At 38.2% G+C, this 25,000-nt stretch overlaps 1 long non-coding RNA gene across 1 annotated transcript; it reads right to left on the bottom strand.

Annotated features, from left to right (window-relative positions):
• Window positions 1-15,031: 15,031 nt before the first annotated feature.
• Window positions 15,032-24,000, bottom strand: LOC123231756. Its single transcript, XR_006505123.1, has 3 exons — window positions 23,910-24,000; window positions 23,508-23,647; window positions 15,032-15,166 (listed from the first exon to the last, which is right to left on the bottom strand). It is a non-coding gene; the product is annotated as an uncharacterized LOC123231756 (long non-coding RNA).
• Window positions 24,001-25,000: the final 1,000 nt, after the last annotated feature.

Here is a 25,000-nt window from a genome sequence, read left to right as displayed (position 1 = left end):
CTGTCTCTCTCTCGCTTTCTCTCTCTCTCTCTGTCTTCTGCTCTGTCTTTCATCTTCCTCATGGGGCATGGCATAGGTGATTGATGAATTGCTCTGCTGATCAGCTGGACTGGCTAATTTCTGGGCTCAATATCTTAGCCAAATGGGTAGGTCACTTGTGCTTACCACTCATAATGTAGTAAGGTGTCTTGGCTGGATAATTGGATGACCAGTCTGCTGTTAGGCTGGGTCAAATAGGTCATCTGGAGGCTGTAGAGGCTTTGTCTCAGACTCAGCTGGTTGCTCAGCCACTGGGCTCTTCTTAGAGAACAATGTCTCTGTTGGATGAGTTGTTCTCCTGGATCTCCAGGTCTTTAATGGAAAACTACAGTCCTTTTCTATCTTCATCCTATGGTTTGTTTGAGTGATAGTGTTCTCTTTTCATTTGGAATGTTATAGTGATCTTTTCAACTGGAGTGTTAACAGTGCTTTTATAACAAAGGTAATGGCTTTTGGCTTAAGATCTGTAGAAGCTGTTTCCTTCTGACTTCCTAAGAACCTCTGGTTTGAGTTTGTTAATCATCCTTAGGCAAAAGATGGATGAGACCCTGCCTCTCTTGTTCTATAATCCTTTCTGCCTCAAAATGCCTTTCCTCAATAAGGCATTCAAATAAAGATCATTTCTAATTCAGTTAATTCTTTCTATACTCATTTATGTAGAATATTAGCTAAGGACAAAGATATGACTACTGTGAGTATCCTTAGAGTCAAGTTAATTGTCTCACTGGCCTCTTCATATGCAGTTGGCTTTTCAAGCCCTTTCTAGGGCAGATAATATTTTTCTTCTTATTACCTTCAACCTTACATTTCAATGTCTCTGTCATTTAGCTCTTCCAGACCTTTAGCTTTTCTTGGAAGTCTTATTGGGAAGGAAGTCATCACTAGAGAAAGTGTGTCTCTTACAGATCTTATCCATCTCATTTTCTCCATTCATAATCCACCAATCTAGCTCAAATCCTTATAAGCTATGAACTATAATCTCCAAATTGACCTTGCATCCAGTTTCTCTCTTTTCTAGGTTATATTCTAAAAAGCTTTCCAGTCACTCCTCTGCTCTAGCAACCCTCTAGAATATCCATTCAGTAGACTGATGCTAAAAAAATGCTATCAAATCACGAATTTGATTTTGTATGTTAGAAAGGTGTTGGATTTAGGCTGCAGAATGATTGACGTGTGTGTGTGTGTGTGTGTGTGTGTGTGTGTGTGTGTGTAGCCATTGAGGGAATTTGTTTTTCTTAACTATGCATATTTGTTACAAGGAATTTGTTGTTCTTTTTTTTCCATTTTTCCAATGGGATGTGGAGATTTTTCTTCATTTAGGAAAAAGAGATGGGGCATACTACAGATGTAGAATGTTGCATGGACTGTCAGATGAGGCCATTAGTTTTATTTAATTGTTATACTTTGTTATAAGAGACCTCTCTTAAGGTAAGGAGTAATTTGGAAATGTTTATAATATACAAAAAAACATATCAATAAAACTTTAACATTAAAAAAGAAACCAAGAAAGATATCAGTTCAGATTGAAAAAATATTAAAGAGAACAACTAACTTCATTGAAGCAGAGTAATGTACCAAAGATCTAGATCCTTTGATGGAAGATCACATATTACACACACACACACATACATACATAGATATACATATACACATATATTCAATGGAATTTTAAAAAATTATGTTTGTTTTAACTAGTTGGAGTTAGATATAAGAATATTATTACATTAACAAAAGAAATTCAGTTTTGTTTTATGAGAAATTGAATTCCAGAAAAATATCTTTGGGAAGTAGAAGCAGGGGCCAGGGATAGAGGTCAGCATAGACCCCCAACATAGTTAAAATGACCTTGCTCTCAAATAGGTTACCTTTAGTCGTTGACATTGAGATACTATCAGAAGGGAAGAACTTTCATTCATTATAATTGTGAACTTTGCTGGTCATAAACGTTAAATGCACTAAACAATGGTATTGCCATGGTTCAGAAGAAGTTAATGCCCATGGAACCAGTGTTGGAAATTAATAGACTGTGTGAGGTCCAAGTCCGTTTAAAAAATAAAACAAGATTACAAAGTTATGTGAAAAAAAAAAAACTTTTTTTGCTCATGGAGTATGTGAAAATCTTAAGAATCAGAGATTTTTATTTTTTTTTTTACATTTAATAATATTTATTTTTTAGAAAACTTATCATGGTTACATGATTCATGTTCTTACTTTCCCCATCACCCCCGACCTCCCCCCCCATAGCCGATGTGCATTTCCACTGGTTTTAGCATATGTCATTGATCAAGATCTATTTACATATTATTGATAGTTGCATTGGTGTGGTAGTTTCGAGTCTACATCCCCAATCATGTCCACCTCAACCCATGTGTTCAAACAGTTGCTTTTCTTCTGTGTTTCCACTCCCGCAGTTCTTCCTCTGAATGTGGGTAGCGTTCTTTACCATAAATCCCTCAGAGCTGTCCTGGGTCATTGCATTGCTGCTAGTACAGAAGTCCATTATGTTCAATTTTACCAGTGTATTGGTCTCTGTGTACAATGTTCTTCTGGCTCTGCTCCTTTCACTCTGCATCAATTCCTGGAGGTCTTTCCAGTTCACATGGAATTCCTCCAGTTTATTATTCCTTTGAGCGCAATAGTATTCCATCACCAGCATATACCACAATTTGTTCAGCCATTCCCCAATAGAAGGGCATCCCCTCATTTTCCATTTTTTTGCCTCCACAAAAAGCGTGGCTATAAATATTTTCATACAAGTCTATAGAGAATCAGAGATTTTTAATTTTGAAATATCTAAATTGAAGAAAAAAATGGAAAATTATGCACACAATACTCCTAATCTAATTAGGAATCTAAGTAATACATCAGAAAAAGTGTTACATTTAGGGAGAAACCAAAAACTGCTGAAAATCAGAGCATTCTAGAATCAGTGAAGAAAGTTAGCAAGAGGCATACTGCTGTAAATATAAGGAAAGCTATTTCTTATACTTGGGAAAATGCCAGTTTAAATGATCATGATTTGATTGCATGCTGTGAGGTATGATATCTCTTACCTAGCCCAGATCATTTAATTTCTCTGAGTCTTAGTTTCTTCAGCTATAAAATAAGAGTGCTAGTCTACCTAATATCTTTTTAAATGTCTTTTTAATTTTATTTATTTTTATTCCAAATTTTATAAAAAGCAAACAATAAAAGGTAAATCACTGAAATTTGACACAAAGAATTCCCCACCAAATAATATATATTAAATAATTGCTTAGATATCTTGAATACTAATTTTATCTGAGAAATTTGATACAAATTCTACTACTTCCTTTCTTGTGCTAGGTGCATTAATTTTGTCTGTGTTTTTCAGTTTCATATGATCAAAGCTGTCTATTTTATCTTCTGTAGTTGTCTCTATCTTTGGCTGGTTAGGAATATATCTCCTGTGTAATTAGAAAATCTTGAACCCCCTAAACTACATTACCCAGAATCACTTTCCCTTTCCTCCACGTTTGCATCCTTATGTAATGTTTATAAGTTTGCTGTAAGCCCACCTCTTGCTCTCTTTTTCCCATGTGCGTGGCTGGGAAAGTGGGCTTTCTTTACTCTAGCTCAGTGATGGACAACCTTTTGAGCTTAATATAGGTAGAATTGTCATCTATAGTGCACAGAGTGTCTATACTACACTATAGCAAATGTTTCATCCTCGGCATATGGCCCCATATTTCTCTGATTGCAACTGCGTGTCATCGAAAATGGTTACTGACACGCGTGTCATAGGTTTGCTATAGCTGCTCTACCTTTTCTTTCCCTACTTCAAGTTATTATTAGTAAATCTTATTAAATATAATACTTGGAGTATTTGGATATTAATTTTTAATCTTATACTCCTATCCCAGCTTAGAAAGGTCTGCTTCTGTTGTGCATCTATAATTTTTAATAGTACAGTCTTTAATATTAAGATAACGTATTCACTTAGAATTTATTATAAAATATAATGTAACATATTGACCTAATTATAATTTCTGCCTGAATTCTTTCTAGTTTTCCCAGTAGTTTTTAAAAAACAAATTGGGAGTTCTTTCCTAAGCAGTTTATGTTTCCCAATTCATTAAACATCGGGTAATTAATTAGGTCCTATTGTTTTTGATTCTCCTTCATATGGACTGTTCTGTTAATCAACTTCTTTATGATTTAACCAAATAACAGATATTTTGATGACTGCTGATTTATAAAATAGTTTGACATGTTAAAATCAGTGGAAATGTGCGTTGGATATGGGGGAAGGGGGGAAGAAGGGGAAAGTAAAAACAAAAATCATCTAACCATGGAAAATTTTTCTAAAAAAAAATATTCAAATCTAAAAAATAAAAAAACAAATAAATAAATAAATAATTGTTTGAGGTCTAGAAGTGCTATTCCCCTTCATCCCTACCTCTTTTCATAATTTCCCTTAATACTCTAAATCTATTTTTAATGAATTTTATTATTTTAACAAGTTCTATAAAGCATTTCTATATTGATTTTTTTAAACCCTTACCTTCATTCTTAGAATCAATACTGTGTATTGGTTCCAAGGCAAAACCTTCACAGGTTCCAGTGGTAAGGACTAGGTAATGGGGGTTAAGTGACTTGCCCAGGGTCACACAGCTAGGATATATCTAAGGCCAGATTTGAACAGGACCACCTATCTCTAGCCCCGGCTCTCAATCCACTGAGCCACCTAGTTATAACAATTTGGTTGGTAGAGTATTATAAATGTAAATTAACTTTGGTAAGAATAGTGATTTTTATTATATAGGTATGACCCAGCATGAGCTGTGAATATTCCTCCAGCTATTTAATTGTTTATAGTAATAATTAGCACTTTAGAGCACCTACTTTGTGCCAGGCACTGTGTGAAACTACTTTGCAAATATTAGTTATCTCATTTGATCCTTACAACAACTCTGGGAAGTAGGTATTATTATTATCTTCCTATTACAGTTAAGAAACCTGAGACAAACAATGGTTAAGTGACTTGCCCAAGGACACACAGATAATCAAAGCATCTGAGGCTGGATTTGGACTGAAGTCTTCCTGACTCCAGACTCAGCATTCCATGCAATGTGGTTCCACCAGCTGTCTTGTTCTTTATTTCTTTAAGGAGTACTTTGTAATTTAATCCATAAAGTCTTTTATGTGCTTTGGTAGATTAATCCCTAGATATTTTATGCATATTGTAGTTATTTGGAAGTGAATCTCTCTATTATAGTCTTTTGGATTTTGTTATTATTATACAAGAATGTTGCTGATTTTTGAGGGTTTATTTTGTGGTAGGTAACTTTGCTGAAGCCATTAACTGCTGCACTTATTATCATTTGCTGAGTCCCTAGGGTTTTCTAAATATACCATTTTAGCAAATAAGGATATCTTTATCTCTTCTTGACCAAACTTTATGCCTTTAATTTCTTTCACTTATTTTATGTGCTATTGGTAGCATTTCCAGAACCATATAAAATAATAGTAGGGAGAATGGGCATAGATATTCTTGCTTTGCTCCTGTTTTTATGGAGAAAGATTGTGATGTATCCCCATCGCTTAAAATACTTGCTGTTGGGGTTTTTTTGTTTATTTTATTTTATTACCAATTACATGTAATAACAAATTTCCATATATGTTTTCTGAAGTTTTATGATCCAAATTGCCTTCCTCCTTTCTTCCTGCATCCCAGAGCTAGCAAGCAGTTCAATCTGGGTTATACATGTATTATCATATAAAACATATTTCTATATTGTTCATTTTTGTAAGTGAATAATCTTATAAAACCCAAACCCCAAAACATACCCAAATAATCAAATGAAAAAGTGTATGCTTTCATCCAAATTCCCATTTTGCTGTTGGTTTTGAATACTTTTTGTGACATTAAAAAAAGACCCTCTAGGCTAATACTTTGTAAGGTTTTTGCAATTAATTAGTATTGTACCTTGTCAAAGATAATCTATTGTGATAACCATGTGGTTTTGGAGATTTTATGATTAATTCTGTTGATTGTTTTCCTAATGTTCATTAAGGATATGCATTTATAATTTTCTTTCTGTGCTTTCTCCTTTTCTGGTTTAGGGATTTTACTATATTTGTCTTACAAAAGGAATCTGGTAGAATACTGTGATAAGACTAAAGTCTATCAGCATTTCCCTACAATCTGGGTTAGACATATTTTTCCTTTTTATCTCCTATGATAAGGATTAGTTTTCTCTAGAAAGAAATAAAATGGTCCTAAGAGCTGCTTGTCCTTTATTTCCCTGAAGCACTTTCCTAATTACACAAGGGCCCCTCTAACTTGTTGTTGACATTGTCTATCCTTCATTTTTGTTTCCCTTTCTCCCCCCTCCCTTCTTATTCCACTCTTATTTTTCTTTAGGGTCTTTATAAACTACCCCCGCACTCTCCCTCCCTAGTATTGATTCCCTCCCCAACAGTCCATTTGTTACCCTTCTACTTCTCTATAGGTCATGAATCAATTCTCTGCCCCAATGGATCTGATTGTTCTTCCCTCTTTGAGTTAATTTCAATGCACGTAAGAATTAAGTATTTCCTGTCCCCAAACTCTTTACCCTTCCAGTGTATTGGTCTTCTCCCTGACTCCTACCATGTGCTTCATTATGGAATATAAATTTACTCCATTTTGTCTCTCTTTCCATTTCTTTTAATATTATCCTCTTTTTTTTACCTCTAGATATATATATATATATATATATATATATAGACATTTTATCCTATACAGTTTGTCACTGTTCCCTCTAAGTATGCTTCTTCTAGCTACCCTGATGATAATAACAATTTTTAAGAATTACCAATATCATCTTTTCTTATAAGGAATATAAATCCTTTGAACTTATTGGGTCTCTTAAAAAAAAGTTTTGGTTTTTTGTTTTTTTCCCCTCTCTTAATTACCTTTTGGTGATTTTCTTGAGTTCTGTGTTTGGGCATCAAATTTTCTGTTTAAGTCCAGTTTTTTCTTTATGAATGCTTAGAAGTTTTCAATTTTATTAAATGACCATACTTTCCCTTGCAAGAATATGGTCAGTTTTGCTGGGTAGTTGATTCTTGGTTGTAGACCCGGTTCTCTTGCTTTCCGGAGTATCATATTCCATGCCTTCTGGTCCTTTAGTGTAGATGCAGCCAGATCCTGTGTTATCCTAACTGTAGTTCCATGGTATCTGAATGACTTCTTCTTAGCAGCTTGTAATATTTTTTCCTTGATCTGGTAGTTCTTGAATTTGGCTAGAATATTCCTGGAAGTGATCAATTGTGGATTAAATGTAGGAGGTGATCCATGGATTCTTTCAATCTCCACTTTTCCCTCTTGTTCAAGTATGTGAGGGCAGTTTTCTTGGATAATTTCCTATAGGATGATGTCCAGGCTTTTTCTTTTGTCATAATGTTCCGGTATTCCAATAATTCTTAAATTGTCTCTCAATCTGTTTTTAAGATTTAAGGTTTTGTCAATGAAGTGTTTCATATTTTCTTCACATTTTTCATTGTTTTGATTTTGTTTTATAGATTCTTGCTGCCTTGTGAAGTCATTTACTTTTAGTTGTTGGATTCTAATTTTTAAAGACTGAATTTCATCCTTGGCTTTTTGGTCATCCTCCTTCTGGTCTGATTTTCTTTGTAGGTCATCTTTCACCTTCTTTGACTTATTTTGAAGCTGGTCAATTTTGGCTTTCAAGTGTGATAATTAGATTAAGTCTACACTGCCCATCTTTAGATTTAATCAACAAAGGTGAAAACATCTCCATTTTTGGGTGGTCTGTAACCCATGTGTGCTAGAGTAATAAATCAGAATTTACTTACTGTCTTGTGGGCAGTCCTAAGAAAAGCGTCTCTTGTGATTGGACACATAAACTGAGAGGAGACCACAGGAAGTGATGCAAAAGAGGTCCCTTTAAAAGATACCTCAGTCAGCTGGGCTCAGTCTTCTTGTTCATTGCTGGGACCTGGAGGAGTGCTGGACCTGGGACCTGAGACCTTGGTGAGACTGCTCTTAAATTTCTCTCTTAGAACTACACATGGTAAGTGAAGAAGGCTGACTCCTTTAACCTCCCAGGAGGTACTAGCTTCCAGGAGGCTCCCTTGATTGGGAGAAGCCCTTGAAGCTAAACCCCTTGTTAATTGACTTTTAGGCTCTGGCTGGGCCTCTGGGGCCCTGCTGGAGTAAAACACAGACTTGAATACAAATCTCTTACTCTACCCTCTTCTCATCTCTCTACTTCTACTCTTTCCTATATTTTGTAAATAAATTACTAAAATCATTTTGGGGATTGATAATTATTCAATTCCATGGTGACCTAACCTTTTAATATATTCAACCAAAAACCCCCTTTCACCCCTTTACACAAGACACTATTTTCTTGTTTTAGTTCATGTATTTCCTTCTGGTTCGAAGAGAGGTCTTCAGCCTCTCTTAATTAAACCCTTACCTTCCCTTTTGCAGTCAATACTGAGTATTGGCTCCAAGGCAAAAGAGTGGTAAGGGTAGGCAATGGAGGTCAAGTGACTTGCCCAGCGTCACACAGCTGTGAAGTGTCTGAGACCAAATTTGAACCTAGGACCTCCCGTCTCTAAGCCTGGCTCTCAAGCCACTGAGCCCCCTCTTAATTGTTTTTTGAATTGTATTTTGAGTTCTTCCAAAGCCTGTGTCCAATTCGCTGGAGTTTCTGTGTTTTTTCTTGGAGTTCCTTGGTCTTCTTCTGTGTCATTTGCTTTTTTGTTCATTTCCTAGATAGAAGCTGTGGATTGTAATTTCTTTTTTCTTTTTCTTGTTTACTCATATTTTTTCCTTCTTTCCCCCCCTGTAATTGGCTGTAATCTTGCTCCTCTGATTATTTGCTAGATCTGTGGGTTTGGGCCATTTTGTCCTAAAAGGGCTTTTTCTTTGCTCTGCTGATTGATTAGGTTAAGTTGATGGTTTTAATGAACTCTGATGTAGGATCTTTCCCCACTGTCAACAGAAGTTTATAGCTACTTTCACTGAAGTCTATGGGGGAGGGGTGTTGGAGCTTCTCTGCCCTCTGAAGACTTCTTATCTGCCCTATTGATGGGATTAAGCCAGGGCAGAGTTGATCTGCAGAGCTGGATGTGCCCAAAACCTAGAGAGAAGAGGGGAGGGGCAAGATGGAGCTGAGACTAGGTTGCCTTCTCTGCATTTCTTCTCCAGCCGCCTCCCTTCCATCTGTGTTCAATGCCCTGAGCCTGGCACAGCTGTGCCAGCAAGGCCCTCCCTCTGGACTAGCACCCACTCAGAGATTCCAGGGATTGCTGGAGACTCAGCATAACACATGGGAGAGGGGTCCTGGGATCTTTCTTCTTCCTTACCCTCAAACCCAATAGTTCAAGAATTCAGGCTTTTTTTTGGGTGTACCTCTTGAGCTGAGTCCAGCAGGAGGATCTCCCAGCTCTATCCTGTTCTTAGATTTGGTTTTCTGTCCCCTCAAAGCACTTTGTTTTTTATCTTGACGTGGAAGGATTTTGGAGGTCTGGAGTTTTGCTGCATCTAAGCCACCATCTTCCCAGAATTCCCTCCCCAGACTTCCATCCTTCATTTTTGAAGAGGATCAATGACATCATGAGTATGATGTCATCACTTGACAGTGAATTGTATTTCAGAGGGGCAGAGTTGCACAAAGTTGTCAGCCTCATTCTCTCCTCCAGAGACAATGAAGTTCATCCCAATGGATTTCTGAAGAACATTTGAGTCATGTCCTTCACTACGTCCTATCCTGATGACCAGATGCTTTTCTTTATGGAGACAATGGGGGCTAAGATGAGAGTAGCTCAGAGCCACTGTATCTTTGTTGCATAGTTTTCCTATGTTTGAACAAAATAAGCCTCTTTTGTTAGCTACTCAATGACTTGTGAGTACAGTGCTTCATTTCTTCATTTCCTACCAATACCAAATGAACTAAGAAAATGCAGGCAATAGAGCTGACTTCAACAGGTGTTTTCTTTCTCAATTTTTGAAAATAATTTCTATAGTATTGATATTAACTCTTCTTTAAAAGTTTGATAGAATTCTCCTGTGACTCCATCAGGACCTCCCCCTACCACCTTTGGTAGTTCCTTTATATGTAATTCTATTGTCTTTCCTAAGACCGGATTATTTAATTTTCTATTGGGTTGGGTGTATTTTATATTTTTGAAGATATACTTTCTTTTGTGCTTTCAGTTTTGAGAGCATATGTGTATAAGAGGCTCTGATAATTATTTTTATTCCTTCTAGTTTTGTGTGATTTTATCTTTCTAATTACACTTTTTTTTTAAACCATTGCTTTTTGTCTTAGAATTGATACAAGTATACAATCTTCCATTCCCTCTTACAGTTTCTAGTGGATACAGCATGGTGTTGCGATATTAGAATTTCCTTTCCCTTATATTGTAAGTTCATTCTCCTGGTCTCTTGCAGAATTTGTTTCTCATTATGCATTTTCACTACTAAGTGCCTTGGAATATATAGCAAAGTGTTGCTTGTTATTGTTGTTTCTGGATGTGGTCTGTGGATTCTTTTAATTTGTACTTTGTTTTCTGTGTTCAGAAGTTCTGGGCAATTTTCATATTTATGTCTTGCACTATATGCATTTAGGTTTTTTGACTTGTGTTCTTCTGGGAGACCTGTAATCCTTATGCTGTCTCTATAAAACCTGTCTTTGAGATCAATATATTTTGTTTATATGGAGATCATGGTTTTTAAAATTTTTGTTTATTATCATGCAAAACACTTTCATGTTAGTCCTTGTTGTAAGAGCACATTCATATAAAACCATAACCCTAAAATAAAACCATAAATATACTGATATGAAAGATAGTATGCTTTGTTCCACATTCATCCAACTCCAACAGTTCTTCCTCTGGAGGTGGATAGCATTCCCTGTCATAAGTTTTTCAGGATTGTCCCAGATCATTACATTGCTGAGAGCAATCAAGTCTTCACAACTGATCATTGTATAATATTGCTGTTATTGTGTACAATGTTCTCCTGGTTCTGCTTATTTCACTCTGCATTAGTTCATGCAGATCTTTCCAGCTTTTTCTGAACTTGTCTTGCTTTTCATTCCCTATAGCACAATAGTATTCCAGCACCAAAATGTACTACAATTTGTTCAGCCATTCCCCAACTGATGGACATCCCTTCAATTTCCAGTTCTTTAGAGATATAGGTTGTTTGTGGGTTGGTTTTTTTGATGTTATTATTTTCTGCTTTTTTTCTTCCAAATTCACTTTGGCGTATTTTCATTTCCAATCAGTTACTTTGGTTTCTTTTGTTTCCTTGGTGAGACTTGTCACTGTGTATTTTAGTTTTTTCTAGTTTGATATTTATATTTTAAAAACCCATGATAATTATTTTGTTACGTAGGTCATAAATTCTACTTTTACACTATTATTTCTCTTTTATGATACTTAGGAACATCCTCATATGTTTTTAGGCTGTCTTTGGAATCCATGGAGTCCTCTGCCTCATCAGTTACCACTTAATTTTCCTTTATTTTGAAATATTTATTCATAGATATCCTTTTAGCTGAGTTGTAGAGCACATTTCCTTCTGTTATTAAAATCTTCCCTCTTGATTTATCTTCTTCAGTTCAAAACTTTGAATTTTCTTCCATGAGATCTTTGTTAATTTTCATCTTTCCCCCTCACATTCCCTTATTACTCACTTTCAGATTTCTTCTCCTTTTGATTTTCTTTTTCTTTTTGTCTGGAGACTTGACCTCAAAGCTGCCTTAGTCTCTTTCCATATTTTCCATAATTCAGGTTCCACTGGTCTTGGTCACTATCTTTTTGGGGAGGCAGAACTGGCTCAAGCTGGATGTTGAGCTTTCCCCCTGAGGGTTAATACGGTGCCACACATCAACATAACATGTGTCTTGCCCCAGTTTCTGCTGTGCCTCAGTTGTCTGGTTTATCTCTGTTGCCCAAGTGAGCTTTGCTTCACTATTGTGCCAGCCAGAGCAAGTTTCTGCCTTTTAGTTTTCCTCAGCATGGGAGTAGATGGGTAGAGTTGAATTCTGTTGCAAGCCCATGGATTGGTTAATGCATCCCTGCCCATTAGGTGGATAGTGGGGAAAGGGGTACTAAATGAATACTTTAGGTATTAAGAATTAGCTTTCCATACTATTTGTTCATTAAAACCCTAAGGGAGTTTGAATGCAACCAACCATGAGTGGTATGTCTCTGGGGCTTTAGAATTATTAGTGTGAGAGTAGATTAAAGAGTAACCCAAAACCAGAGAGAAATAGGGTATCTCCAAAAGCCCAACTGAGAGACTGAGTCACTGGTAGAAAAAACACTAAGAGTCCAATAGCTAGGGCCCCACTGTAATGCCATGTTACACTATGGGAACTTTGAAATAAATCAATGCACACATTATTGCTTTTATATATGCATTTAAAAACATTCTGGGGGCAGTTAGGTGGCTCAGTGGGGTTGAGAGCCAATCCTAGAGATGGAAGGTCCTGGGTTCAAATCTGACTTCAGACACTTCCTAGCTATGTGACCCCCAGCAAAGTCACTTAACCCCACATTGCCTAGCCCTTACTGCTCTTTTGTTTTGGAACCAATATTCAATATTGACTCTCAGACAGAAGGTAAGGGTTTAAAAAGAAAACATTTTCCTGAGATTTAGCTGTGTATCATAGGTTCTTAACTTTCTTAACCTGAATCTAAACTATGAACTTGTTTCTTAAAAAAAAATTTTTTTGTTATCTGCATATGAATAAAATTGGTTTCCTTTGTAAACAAATGTATTTTGTTTTATGCATTGAAAAACATTATACTCAGAAGGGGTCCATAGGCTTCAGAGGACCTGAAAATGAATGAATAGCTCCAGAAAGACATAGAGGCTATTGCTTCAGCCCAGTACTATAGTGACCCTCCAAGATTGGCTCCCTGGGCAACAGGGCACCTCCTGGGGTTTGTCACACAAAGGGAATTTCTGTGATTTGCCCAGGTGGTAGAATTCGGATACAGAGTGCAAACTGGTATGAGTCTTCAGGAGCGATTCATCTCATGTAAGTCTTATTCCTCTAAAAGCCGCACGTTTGATAAATCATTGCCTTGCTGAGCAGATAGAATTCAGATTAGGACTGGTTGACTGCCTGATGATAGTAACAATTCATTAATTCAGTGCTTTCATATTTTCAAAGCATTTCCTTCAGGAAAACCCTACGTAGTAGGAAGTACAAGTATTACAGACCCCATTTTATAGAAGTGTATTCAATTTTACTTTTTACAAAAGTATATTTTGAATGCCAGAAAAATACACTCTCTATGGTGTAAAGATATTTATTTTGTGATGAGTAAAGTCATATGTGTTGCAATGAAGGATCAAAGCCTTTAGTGGGGATGCGTGGTGTGTGTGTGTGTGTGTGTGTGTGTGTGTGTGTGTGTGTGTGTGTGTAATGCAGACCTTTTTCAAGAGAAGAAGGCAATATTTTACAAGCCTTGCCTTGTCCTAGCTCTGTTTGCTGACCATCTCATCTCTCAGCAGGTACAGAAAGTGACAAGGGGTACCTCTGCCCTGGACCTGACTCTGACCAACAAGTAGGAACTAGTCGGTGAAATACAAACATCTGGAACACTGGGAGAAAAGAGACCGTGTCTACACAGAGGAGGTGAACATGGGCAAGCTAAGACATAGACTATATTTTAATGTAGCTCAGAGTTTCTACATACGACCATCCCAGATTCCACCAAAAACAGATATTTTGGAAGAGAGGTTGCTGGAAAGGCTTCTGGGATCCTTCACAGAGACTTTTGGGAGAGAGATATCAGAAGGAAGGGGAGGGGAGAAATCAGGGTTTGAGTATTTGGTGCATGGCTTCCATTTTGGGACAAGTGGGAAAATGCTAGGGTCCAGGCTTGTACCCCACCAGCTCTTTAATTCAGACGTTAATGACCCCCTGATTATTTCTGTCGTTGTTCAATCATTTCAGTCTTGTCCAATTCTTTGTGACCCTATTTGGGGTTTCCTTGGCAAAGATACTGGAGAGGTTTGCCATTTCCTTCTCCAGACCATCTTACAGATGAGGAAACTGAGGCAAACAGGGTTAAATGGCTTGCCCAGGGTCAGGCCAGATTTGAATTTAGGATGATGAGCCTTTCTAACTCCTCTATCCATTGTGATTTCTAAGGTGTAGTTAGTGGGCAGTGGGGGGGAGGTAGGTGGGTGGACTTGATAAATGGACTTGATTCCAATTTTTCCCCTCTGTGACATTCTTTTTTCCCCTGCTCACTCCAAGCCTTTGAGGAAGCTGTGGAGTTCACTGCACTCTCTATCCACCCCCCCACATTCACCTCACCCCCTAGTGTCTAAGCCAGAAAACCCGTTTCCTGTCCTTGTAGTCAGAAGCCACTGGCTGTGGCATTTCCAGTGTGCTGTGGTAGCCTGACCCTCCTGTTTCTCTCCCACCCTTCCTCCTCTCTGTCTGTTCCTTCTTTGATATTGGATACCTCCTGTTAGGCAGAAGAAAGAAAGAAAGAATTAGCGCCTTTGGTTTTGTGTTTTTATTTAGGGGATAGAGCAGAGCGGAAAGTGAGTCTGGAATACCAGCAACAGATTTAGCCAGTCCCCACCCTCGGAGGAAGGCACCCAGGCACCTCGCAGGCAAGCACCCGAACAATGGGCCCTCCCTGGCACCTCCCAGGCCCGGCAGTGCAGCCGACATTTTCTGAGGGAGCCCAAGCTGATAAGCAAGGATAAATAAAGTGAACCCTCATCCCCCACACGAGCCCTGCTTAAACTTTTTGCTCTTAGGACTCCTTTGCATTCTTAGAAACTCCTGAGAATCTCAAAGAGCTTTTGTTTACAGGGCACAGCTGTCTATAGCTAAAAGGATGCATTTTAAAAATATTTATGGATTCGTAAAATAATAATAATAATAAATACATTACATGTCAACAAAAAACACATATTTATTTAAAATAACTGTTTTCCAAAACAAAACAAAAATTGGTGAGAAGAATGGAATTTACTGGTTTTTAGTGGGGAAATTTCTTTAAAGTCTGGCTTGATAGAAGACAAATGAATTCTCAGATCTGTCTATGCATTCAATCTGTTGCGATATGTTGTTTTGGCTGAGGTATATGAAGAAAATCCGGCTTCCTAGAGAAATTTATTTGGAAAAGGGAGGAGTAATTTAATAAGTAAATAACATTGTATTAATATCATGAAAATAGTTTTTATCTTGGAGGCCTCCTGAAGGGATCTCAGGGACACACTCCCCTCCCTCCCATCCATAAACCATACTTTAAGAACTGCAGCCCTAGAGCACACACACTACAAACACACAATTCACACACAACATACCTGTAACACACAACATGCATGTTATAAACAACACGTGCAATTGTGGTATAATATATGCAATATTATATACAATACAATAATATATGTAAGATGGATGTTTTAGCAAGCCCCAAAGCCAAGGACAGAGCCAATTATCCAATATCAATTGTCCCATGGTAGGTTCATTTGAGTTCCTCGATCCCGGATCTTCAACTCTGTACTATATATGTGGGCACCTCGCCCAGCACACTGGCTATATGTTCAACAAATGCTATATTCAGAGAATGGCCTGAGATTCTAAAGAGGAAGATTTTTCAAGAGGGAGAATAGTCAAAACCCTCCCCAAAAACTTCTGTCAATTTCTACAACTTTAATTAGTGCCTTTTGCTCTCAAATATCATTTTAAAAAGCTTATCTACCCAAAAGAGAGAAAGGTTTCCTTATCTCTTCTCCAGGACCAAAAGGGGTCAAGATGATAATTTGTCACTGAGCTTCATGCTAGCATTTCTTTTCTTCTTAAAATATGTATTGCTGTCATTATGATATTCTCTTGGTTCTACTTACTTCCTTATTCATCAGTTTACATGTGTTCCCATTTTTCTCTAAATTCCTTCTCTTTGTCAATTCTTATAATGCAATAGGGGCAGTTAGATGGCATGGTACATAGAGAGTTGGGCCAGGAGTCAGGTAGACTTGATGTCAAATCTAGCCTTAGATACTTACAAGCTGACCCTGAGCAATTCACTTAACCCTGTTTGTCTCAGTTTCCTCATCTGTAAAATGAGCTGGAGAAGGAAATGGAAAACCTCTCCAGTATTTCTGCCAATAAAATCCCAAATGGGGTCATGAAAAATTGGAAATGACTGAACAACAACAAATGATGCAATGATATTTCATTACATTTACATACCACAATTTGTTTAGTCACTTCCCAACAGACAAGCACCTGCTTTGTCTAGTTTTTTTGCTACCACCAAAAAAAAAAAAAAGTGTCATGAGAATATTTTGATATTTGTGGGACTTTTCTTTTTGTCTTAGATTTCTATGCTTAGGAATGAACCATCTGAATGAAAGGGTAAGAATAATTCCAAATCATTTTCTGGAATATCTGTAACGATTCATGGTGGTGTATAAGTGTTTCTTACGGTCCCAACAATTAAATCCTTGCATAATCACGAATGAGCAAGAAGAGAAGAGATTCAGAGACTAATGAGCTCAGACTGGAAACAGACTTGTACAATTTTTGAAGCAAGGGAAGCTTATCAAGGAAGAACATGGCTTCTCCCATTTAGGATGAAGCCTGAGAAAAGTCCATTAGATATGGTGGCAATGAAGTGGCCACTGGAGATGAGTAAGTCTGCCAATGTGAGGCTTGTCTGAGACTAGACAAAGAAAGAGCCAAATGGCAGTCTAGTAAATCAGCAATAGCAGATGCCAACACATGACAGTGGAGGTTCATGCTTTCTATGATTCCCATATTCCTTACGTCCCCCATGCAATTTGTGGAAGAGCATCATCCTGTTGCAGGGCCCCATTGGGCTAGAGGAGCTATTTCCCAAATGACAGAGGGAGGACAGAGGAGATATTTGAAAATGTGGACTAAGATGGTTTTCTCTTGCTTTCCTCTTCATATTTTTCTTGAATGAAGGTTTTATTGTTTAGGGAATTGGAGAAAGGAAAGAAAGAAAGCACAGACAGACAGACAGATAATGGGAATATTAATAACATTTGAGAAAGTTTCAATAGTGAGGTAGGGTCAGAACCATTTAAAGCTAAAAATAAATGGGAGGTGAAAAAATATAGGCAATGATTATAGGATTATAGCTAGAAAAGGAAGGAAAGAAGAGGGTTTAATAGGATGTGCAGTTTCCAGAAGTGAAGGAGGTGCTGAGGACAGGAACTCTCTTAAATTGGGAAATCAGCAAGTTTTGGTGAGATAAGAGGTCAGCCAGCAAAGGATGATCATCCCAGTGAGGGGAAGTTGCTTGCCTGCTGTTACATCACTAGACCTGTGACTCGGGACAAATTTTGCTATTTTCCAAATCAAGGGATCTTTAGAGTTTTTGTGGTGGCAAAACTGGGGCAGGGAACACTTTTCCTTGGCAGAAGATTTTGGCTTTTCCTGGCTAAAAGACAAGTGGGAAGATGAGAGAGCCACTCCTAGGACCCCCAAGGAGAGGGCTATAGAAGGGGCAGCAATAGAGAAAGTCTGCTGACATCTCCTGGGACCAACTTGGAACTGCAGGAGAATGGGATGACAATGAGAATATCTAGCATTTCCATAGGGCTTTGAGGTTTGCTAAGCACCTTATACACTATTATCTCACTCCATCCTCACAAAAAGCCTGTGAGGTAGGCATAATTATTATCACTCCTATTTTACAGATGGGTAAACTGAGGTTAAGTGATAGGTCCAGGTTCACATAGCTAAAAAGTGTCCAAACTTTGGACTTCTTAACTCCAAAGTCCCAAAGCAATGTCTGATGTCACCTGTTGAGACCTAGATTTATATCTCCCTTCATGACATGTGACCTTAGGCACATCACTTATTCTTCATGGGCTTCATTGTCTTCATGTGTAAAATGTAAGGGTTGGCATCTGAAGTCCCTTCCCAGCTATAGCTCTATAGATGAAGCTATGAGAGCAGTTCTTCAGAGAGCAGAAGAAAGCCACTTGTGCCTCCTCAGGACTCTTAAGTGAATGGGAATTTATATGGATAAGTGCTGCTCGTTAGAGCACCTGTCCAAGTACTGTTTGGGGGTGGGGGGAGTCTATTTTGTTTTTCTCTTTTTCTTAAATTCTTTTGTCACATTGTGAACTGGATTCTTAAAAGAAATCATTCTTAATATCATGCAGGGATCTCAAACTACTTTTGTATTTTAATCCTTTTTTAACCTGTGGACCCTTTCTCTGAATAATGTTTATGATGCATAAAATAAAATCATTGGGATTATGAAGGAAAAAGGATAATATTGAAATGTAGTTATCAAAATATTTTTTTCTTATAAACAAGCTTATAAATCCCAAGTTAAGAACCTATATAGCTGAGAGGAGAGAAGTGTTTGCCACCTTTCGCCAGGTTTCTTTCTTTCTTTTTTTAAATCCTTACCTTCCGTCTTAGAATCAACACTAAGAATTAGTTCCAAGGAAGAACATAAGTTTTGCCAGGTTTTTTGAGCAAGAGTTTCAAGCCAAGAGAGTTAGAAATTATCCTATGGCAGTGATGGTGAACCTTTTAGAGGTGGAGTGCCAGGCTCCATCCCCATCCCCCAGACTGAGTGCTGTGCTCCATCCCCCTGAGACAGAATGCCATGCTCCACCCCCCTTTGCCCCAGACAGGGAAGGGAGGAAGTACTCCCATTGGGCTGTTAGATGGAGGGGTAGGTAAAATGAGGAATGTTCTCAGCCAGTGTAGAGAGGGGGAAGGGAATAACTCAAACACTCTGCTCCCCTCCAGCTCTGCCTCCTATGAGCTGCTCCCTTATTCCCTGTGTGCTCCCATTGGGCTGCTGGGCAGAGGGGCGGGGGATGTGAAAAAATGTCATCAGGATATGGAGGAGAGGGGAAGGAGAATAGCTCTGCCCGAGTCCCTCTGCCTTTCTAGTAATGAACTTGGGGATGGGGGGAAGTGCCCACAGAGAGTGCTCTGTGTGCCATCTTTGGCAGCCATACCATAAGTTTGCCATCATTGCCCTATGGAATACCCAAGTAGAAGTAGCGAGGTAGGTGGCAGGAGACAAGAGATAGAATGTACTATTTTTTTAAAAATTGATTTGATTTTTAAACTTTTTTTCCATGGTTACATGATTCAAGTTCTCTTCCTCCCTTCGTCCCTCCCTACTCCCAGAGCTGACAAGCAATTCCACTGGGTTATACATATATTATCACTCAAATTCTATTTCCATATTATTCATTTTTGTAATAAGCTTTTAAAACCAAAACCCCAAATCATATACTCATATAAACAAGTGATAAATCATATGTTTTCTTCTACATTTCTGCTCCCACAGTTCTTTCTCTCAATGTGGATAGAGTTCTTTCTCATAAGTTCCTCAGAATCGTTCAGGATCATTGCACTGCTGTTAGTAGCAAAGTCAATCACATTTGATCATCCCACAATGTTTCAGTTACTGTGTATAAGGAAATGGAATGTTCTAGAGGGGAACAGAAAGTAGGATAGCTCGGCCGAAATGCAGGCTCATGAAGGAACTCATGCAAGAATCCTGGAAGGGTGGCCTAGAGCCAGACTGTAAAGGACTTTAAAGCCCCAAACAAAGAAGACCAAATTTGATTCTGGAGGTGAGAGGGATCTGTTGGAGTTTTTTGAGCAGGAGAAAAACACAGTTTGGACCTATGCTTTAGGTATACCACTTTAGCAGTTATGTGGAGTATGGACTAGAGAGGGAAACAAAGAAAGACAGAGACACCAATGAGGGGAGAGATTAGAATAGTTTCAGTGAGAGGTGACATAGACCTGAATTCCAGCAGTGGACAGTATGAGTGGAGAAGAGTATCTGGTATTTTTATAACACTTCAAAGTTTGTAAAGACTTTCACAAATATTGCCAATATGATCCTCACAGGATCCCTGGGAGGTAGATGCCATTATTATCCCCATTTGACAGATGGGGAAACTGAGGTAGTCAGCAATTAAGTGACCTGTCCAGAGCTAACCAACTAGTAAATGTCTGAGGCAGGATTTGAACTTGAATATTCCAGGCTCAGCACTTTATCCCCTGGGCCCTCTGGCTGCCTATGAAGGGAACAGATGTGAGATAAATGGTTGTAAAATTCACTATTTACTGGATATGGTAGTGAAGAGTCAGAAGGTGTGAATGAGTTGTGATTTTAACGCCTTGTAAAGACCACCCACACTGATGAGATTGCAGGTTCACTGAAGCATCAAAGTAGGCACAAGAATAGCATAGAATGAGAAGGTGTAGCTGGGCTGTGATTTGCACCACTGGAGGGGAAAAAAGAGATGTGTAACATCATAAATCCACTGAAATATCAAACGCAAAAATATTTATCAAATCAATAGAAAATAACATTAAAAATCTTGAAATTTGTTTAAAAAAGAACCTTGCTACCCACCCTACAGTGTTGCTCTTTGTAAGCTTGTTCTCCCGACTCCAAATTTTCTCTGTTGAACTTTAGAAACTGCTCCACAGTCTCCCCCTGAAGTTTTTCTCCCTGATTGGCTGTTTCCTCCTAAAACCTCTATTTTAAGTAGAAAGCCAGGCCAATCATGTCTTCACTCACCTGCAGGCAGAACCCCGGACTCTCCTGACCTTTTTCTCCACCCTCGGTTCCTCTTTTTTCAGCTTCTATTTATGTGTGATCTTTCCTGTTAAAAAAAACTCTTCGAAGGCAGGAGCTGTCTTTCTACTTGTCTTTCTATTCCTACTCTTAACACAGCTCCTGACACAAGTAAATATTTAATAAATGCTTGTGGATTATATAAATTTGAGTCATTATTAAAATAATGGGATTTAGACCAGCAAAGAAACTTCTATGTCATCCATTCTACCCTTCTTTGTTTAATATGTGAGGAAACTGAAACAAAGAGAGTTATTTGCTTAACTCAGGAAGTAAATATCAGAAGTGAGATTCACACCCAGGTCTTCTGATTATAAAGCTAATGCTCTTTTCTTTAGGCCACTCTGCTTTATTTAATTCCAGCTCTAGAGATACTTTTTTTTACATTGGTTAGGGTCTCCAGGAAGCATAGCTGCTACTACTCGCTCATGGCTGTAAAGGTAACAGCCCAGTTTGGGTTTCTAGTCCTGTTGGTCATGGACATCCACCAGTGTGCTTCCCATTATCAGCCAGAGGCTCAAATAGCATTTAGCAAAAATAGTTAAATAGTTACTAAGATGGTATAGTACAGTGATGCCCAAAGTGGGTGCTACCGCCCCCTGGTGGGTGCTGCAGCGATCCAGGGAGGCGGTGATGGCCACAGATTTTTTTGTATTACATTCTATTCTGAGTTCAATAAATAGTTTCATAATTTCCAGGGGTCGCTAAATAATATTTTTTCTGGAAAGGGGGTGGCAGGCCAAAAAAGTTTGGGAACCACTGGGATAGTAGAACAATTGGTATAAAACCAATCCCCCAAAGGGAGGGCACATTCTCCCCTCTACACACAAGGTCCCTGGAGATAACAGGTTCAAATGAAGTATAAAAGAAGTGAGGACACATACGTAGTGAGTTTATTTGGCAAAGGAATGTCTCACAAGTCCTGGCATTAGGAAACATTTTTCTTCTTTTGTGGAGTTTTCATGAACTTTTCCATAGCTATACGTCTCTGCTGGGCTCCCAGGAGTTGTACATTTCTATAGTCTATGGCTGCCATGTTCTCTGCCATGAAGCGGATCACACTCTTTGAAGCTGTCTTCTCCCTTAGAAGGTTTCCTTTCTATTTCCATCTGTATTTTCCTTAATTTGTCTCCATTCCTGGTTGGCTCAGTCTCTCTAATAATATAGTCAATTGGGGAAGGGAAGAAGAAAATCTCTTCTCCTCCCGAAATTGATTCCTTTTAGGTAACTGGTATCATGAGCTTCTGAATCTGTGGTCCTTTACCACTCATCCTTCTCAATGCTTAAGTCACTTGTTTTTATTTGTAACCCAAAAGGTATGACTTCATATTTTCAATAAATCACAAGATTTTTTCCTGGGTTGTGTCATCTTCCTTTTACCTAATGGCCAAAGTTCTATGGTCGTTTCAAACTGATTAACTTTTCTTTCATACATTGAAATGATGTTATAAGGAAATTCCTTAACACTAAAATTTAAAAAAAAAAAACAGTGGGGTGGGGGGAGACAGATGGATAGAGCATGATGATCAGAGACAGGAAGATCTGGGTTCAGACCTAGCCTCAGACACTTCCTAACTGTGTGATCCTGGGCAAGTCACTTAACTCTGTTTTCCTAGCCTTTAACCTTCTGTCTTGGAGCTGTAACTAAGATAGGAATTAAGTGTTAAAAAAAAATACTTGATTTACTTGATTGATTAATTAGAGTGGGAGAAAAAGGCTACTACCCCTTATATTAGTATCACTACTTGACTCATTTCCACAAGGATGTGGATTATTGTTTTATTTAAACTTCCTACTTCTTCCAGCACCCATCACAAGCACAAGAGCTATAGTAGAAAGAGCTCTGAATTCAGACTAGAAAGATTTGCAGTTTACATCACTTCACCAAGAATGCGGTAATGGACAGAGCACTGGATTTAGAGATGGAAGACCTGGATTCAAATTCAAATTCTAAAACTTTACTACCTGTCTTACCTAGCACAAATCATTTAACTTCTCTGGGCCTCAGTTTCTTCATCTATAAAATAAGAATGCTAGTCTACCTAATATCTTTTTTTAACATCTTAATTTTATTTATTTTTTATTCCAAATTTTATAAAAGCAAACAAAACAAGCATTTCCATATACAAAGAAAAAGAAAGTTGTAGATCAATGAAATTATTAATCTTTTATATTTAATTTACTTTTCTTCCTATATCTATATAATAAATCCCATCCACAAGTGTCCCAGCCCCTCTCCACCCTCCCCAAAACCTGATGTGTTCATATAAATGAAGTCTTTCACATTTTTTACCTTTTGTTCATAATCTGGAGGTAACATTTACATTTTATCCTTCCAGCATTAATTTTATAGCTATGTGCATATAACATTTTCTTGGTTCTTACTCCTTTCACTGTTCATTCTCCTGTGTAGTTCTTTTCAAGTTGTTTTTTGTTTTTTAAATTAGCCTGCTCATCGCTTCTTATGGTACAGGGGTATCCTGATGTTTAAGCCCCCTTCCAGCATTAAATTCTACTATCTTTAGATGACATTTAATGAATGACTAGGGAAAGGGCACGGGTGAAATCCAGGTAGCTCTAAGAAAATGTGACAAGGTAGTAATCACAAATTTTTCCTGCAAGTCTCTCACTATTTTTTTTTAAATTTTGTGGCAGATATTATAATGAATGACTGTATCCGAGAGGGCTTTTCATGATTTCTCTTTTCATTATTTATTTAAGCTTGAACCCTGAGCACGTTCTGCAGCTGGAGGAAAACTTGAGACAAAGCACTAAAGTGGAACACGGTTTTTCTTGAAGGTCTTAAATTCTATTTATATACATGTTTCCATTGTACTTACCTGAGATCAGTGCCCAGCTCCTGAAAATCCTTCATGCGGATCAAGAAAAAATGATGGCCATTACAGTAAACAGGCACTAATATGTGTGCATAGCATCTAAGAATATACACGTTGGCCGCATTGTCGGTGCTCGGTCAACACTGAAAAATAAAACACAATAAGGTTGCAGAATGTAAGACCTAAGGGCATTCTCTAAAGAACAGGATCAGAAAATGGGCATTGTTACACCCTAGGCACAGACTTAAGGAATGGTGAAATTGGACCTTTTCCATAGGGGTGTGTCTGGTATGCAATTCCAGCTTGGGGTGATGGGGAGGGGAAGAAGAGGAAGTTAGTAGTAACTCAGCGCGGTCATGCCCAGGCTGGTGCTGTGGCATTCTGCTGCAAAGGGCATCCACTGACCTCCAGTGACCCTTCCGATTCCCAGAGCAGAAATCTACTCTCCTGGCAGCCACGGATGATGACTGAGAAAGAGAGGCAGCTGAGGAAGTATGACTCTTCCCATTTCATCACAGCTGGAGCACAGACCAAGCAGTAGCTCTGAGTAGGCTTGACTTGACTCTTGGCAAAGACATCTCTGGCCTCTGGGAACCCCTGAGTGCACTCTGGGACAGGACTTGGAAAACAGGGATTAATAGTAACCTGATGCAAACTGCGGTGCAGTATTGAAATTGTGCAATTTTGGAATTTGACCTAGTATGAAGCCTAGTGTGAAAGCAGACCTTCCAAAAGTTTTCATAAGTTGCCCACTGGCTTATATGGAGCATTTCATTAGGCTGTATACTCAGGGAATAAAAAACAATTTTTTAAAGCAAATATTTATCTAAACTCAAACTTAAAGGAATTTTAATTTATTAAACTAAAGAAACTAAAACTTTATTGATTAAAAAGTAACGACTACGCTTTACTCTAAAAATATGAGCATTAAAAATAAGATATAACATCCCAATTTTTTAAATTTATTTAAGTTGCAGTTCAGAAGCAGATCTTCCCAGGCTCTCTATCTCAGCAGAAGTTTTATTTGTTTTAAAGGGCACCAAACCTCTGTTCCTTCTCAGAGACACACAGATCCCAGCCCTCAATCCGGTGCTAATATCAATAGTTCACATTTATGTGGCACTGGTGCCTTACAAAGCCCTTTTTCTCACCACAATCCCTGAGGCATCCAGGAGATGGTCCTGTGAACACAGAGCTGGCGAATATCAAAGCCTCTCTTTGGACTCCAGAGCTGGGGCTGTGGAACCTTGGGTACCTCACTTAGCTGGTTTGGATCTCAGTTTTCTCATCTGTGAAAAGGGGGAGTCCAACTGGGTGCTTTTTGGTGGGATTATAGGACTTAGAGCAAGAAGGACACTTAGAGATCACTTAAGCTGATAGAACTGATTTTCCCAAGAGTCTTTAAAGTGTCTCTCAGCTTGAAGTCTAATGATGCTATGAAAGAAAAAATTAAATGGTCACCAAGGATTAGGGCGTAGGGATGTCACCAATAAAGA

The sequence above is a fragment of the Gracilinanus agilis genome, chromosome 1 (genome assembly GCF_016433145.1).
Source record: "Gracilinanus agilis isolate LMUSP501 chromosome 1, AgileGrace, whole genome shotgun sequence".
NCBI classification, from domain to species: Eukaryota; Metazoa; Chordata; class Mammalia; order Didelphimorphia; family Didelphidae; genus Gracilinanus; species Gracilinanus agilis.
Note: the sequence above shows the minus strand (reverse complement) of the source record. Positions and strands in the feature narration are given on the sequence as shown.